Genomic DNA, 3,243 nt, shown 5'->3' with positions numbered 1-3,243 from the left:
GCGTATTTGCTTGCCTCCTCTTTGAATGCATAAAGGAGGAGGATACAGATTGTTGCTCCAATCTCTGATGATGATATCTGGGTTCAGCTAATGGTATCTTGTTGTTTTGCAGAAGGGAGTGCCACTTGTCCATGTTGGTCAGGACACACGCTTGGACTATCGAGTTATTGATGTCCGAAAACTGGCAAATCAAGCCATTTTCCATATACAGCATCAAGTTGAAAACATTGGTATTTGTTCTTGCCTTTAGGACTGCTGCTATCAGTGATGTGTTGATGAACTGAGTTTGCAGAACTAAACATATCATGTTATGTAATTTTCTGTGTCGCTTAGCTAAGATATTCTACTTCGACACTGAATTAAACATATCTAATCTGGTGAACCCTTTGACTAGTTGTGCCAAAGCATGCCATTGGCTGGCCTGCTGAATTGGGATTTCAGTGGTCATTTTGGGTGGTTGTTTAGGTGGAGTGTGCCTGAGCAGCCACCGTAGCGGCACTTAGTGGTGGACTGTCGTTGCTTGTTGTATCGTAATGACGTGGACGGGCGCTTCTATAATGATATACATGCTTGTGTGTATTATAGAAAAATAAAATCTTTCAGTCTCAACCTATAATTATTTTGTACAAAAAAAGCATGCACTGTGCTGGACTTTTAAGTTGCTTCCGGATACAAATTGATTAAGTGATCTTAATGTGATGCCTGCAGTGCATGCCATACAATTCTGGATTACACTAATGATCAAATTGAGTTTAACATTCTGCATCCAATATTGGATTTATCAAGCCAATGCATATGCTTTTACAAAAGCTGCTTTGTGAAGGCTTCAGACATTATTTTCTATGCATTTCTGGAGCATGTGATGTTTTTTTCATGCTTTGAGTCTAAATATTTACCATTGTTCATGCTTTGAGTCTAAATATACACCATCGGCATTCGTCGCCTTCATCCCGGACCTCCCCATGTTGTCTCTGTACTGCCCAACAGTACATCATATGCTTCTCCTCCATGGTCGATTGTTCACTAGGCTGGCCCATGGAAGCACCACCGCTCAGGTCAACGGTTTCACAGACGCTTATGTTTGTTCATCTAGCGTGTGGTTAGTAAATCGACATTTTCTTTGGCAATTAGGGTAGGATGATTTACTTCTATATCGTCTGGATCATGTTTAGTATTTTTCTTCTAAGATACTTTATTATTCTTTACGTTTGTAATTGCAACAAAGTGAGTTTTGTAGGTTCAGAGAGAAATCTTCTAGATTTTTGGACCACACCTTTATTTTCTTAACAACTCATGACATACCACATAGTAATTTTGATTTTTCATCTGGATGTTATACTTCACAAGATCTACAATCTGCACACAACTCGTGTTTGCTGTTTAGTCTTGATAATTCTTGAAACATTTCCATGTTTTTTTCTGTTACAGAGCTTCTGATGTCGTATCTATACTCATGCTTAAAAGATGCTCCCTCCGTAACCAAATATAAAACGTCTTTGTAGTTAAGTTTGAACAGCAAAAACATATTGTATTTAGTTACAAAGGTAGTACTTGTCTTGGTTGATTGCTTTACGAAGAAATTTGACCTTTTTAGACTGAAGATATGGATTTATGATAGTTTCGAGATGAGAGGAGAAAATGATAAGTTTGGAAAATGATGAAACTTCCAAAATTATGACAGTTTGCTTCAGCATGTGATTAGGTTACACTCCTAGGAGATAAATGTTCTTCTGTAATTTTAGTTTCAAGTACTTTTGATTAATAATAAGAAGGATATGTATTTAGGTAATGTTTTCTAATACTATTATTTAGGTGATACAAATCAATATCTTGCTATCTTTATTGTGCAGTGGCCTTAGCGCTGGACCATGAGGTTGGATAGGGAAAGCATGTGTATTCTTTAATTATTGGAGGCTTTCATATTCATATATCAATACAAGGCGGGATATGATGCAGGTGCATGCCTTTATTTTGTTTCTTTATGATCTTCTTCTCTACTTAATGATAGACGCACTGTATAGGGTGAATTTGCTTTCGTGAGAATTGGTATAGCACTGAATCAGGCAAGGTGTGAATAAGTGTGCTTAAATGCTTGCTCTGTTTATGTGTTTACTCCTTACTATGTTGTACGAGTTTCTACTCTTGAATTTGCCCTCTTTTAGGCACGTGTCAGTGAAGGAAATATGCCCTAGAGGCAATAATAAAGTTATTATTTATTTCCTTATTTCATGATAAATGTTTATTATTCATGTTAGAATTGTATTAACCGGAAATATAATACATGTGTGAATACATAGACAAACATAGTGTCACTAGTATGCCTTTACTTGACTAGCTCGTTGAATCAAAGATGGTTAAGTTTTCTAGCCATGGACATGAGTTGTCATTTGATTAACGGGATCACATCATTAGAGAATGATGTGATTGACTTGACCCATTCCGTTAGCTTAGCACTTGTTCGTTTAGTATGTTGCTATTGCTTTCTTCGTGACTTATACATGTTTCTATGACTATGAGATTATGCAACTCCCGTTTACCGGAGGAACACTTTGTGTGCTACCAAACGTCCCAACGTAACTGGGTGATTATAACGGAGCTCTACAAGTGTCTCCGAGGTACATGTTGAGTTGGCGTATTTCGAGATTAGGATTTGTCACTCCGATTGTCGAAGAGGTATCTCCGAGCCCACTCGGTAATGCACATCATTATAAGCCTTGCAAGCATTGTAACTAATGAGTTAGTTGTGGGATGATGTATTATGGAACGAGTAAAGATACTTGCCGGTAACGAGATTGAGCTAGGTATTGAGATACCGATGATCGAATCTCGGGTAAGTAACATACCGATGACAAAGGGAACAACGTATGGTGTTATGTGGTTTGACCGATAAAGATCTTCGTAGAATATGTAGGAGCCAATATGAGCATCCAGGTTCCGCTATTGGTTATTGATCGGAGACGTGTCTCGGTCATGTCTACATTGTTCTCGAACCCATAGGGTCCGCACGCTTAAAGTTTGGTGACGATTTATATTATGAGTTTATGTGTTTTGATCACCGAAGGAGTTCGGAGTCCTGGATGAGATCGGCGACATGACAAGTAGTCTCGAAATGGTCGAGACGTAAAGGTCGATATATTTGACGACTATATTCGGACTTCGGAAAGGTTCCGAGTGATTCGGGTATTTTTCGGAGTACCAGAGAGTTACGGGAATTCGTATTGGGCCTTAATGGGCCATACGGGA

Source organism: Triticum aestivum, chromosome 5B (assembly GCF_018294505.1).
Source record: "Triticum aestivum cultivar Chinese Spring chromosome 5B, IWGSC CS RefSeq v2.1, whole genome shotgun sequence".
Lineage (NCBI taxonomy): Eukaryota > Viridiplantae > Streptophyta > Magnoliopsida > Poales > Poaceae > Triticum > Triticum aestivum.
The sequence above is the reverse complement of the archived record's forward strand: the minus strand, read 5'-3'. Positions refer to the sequence as shown.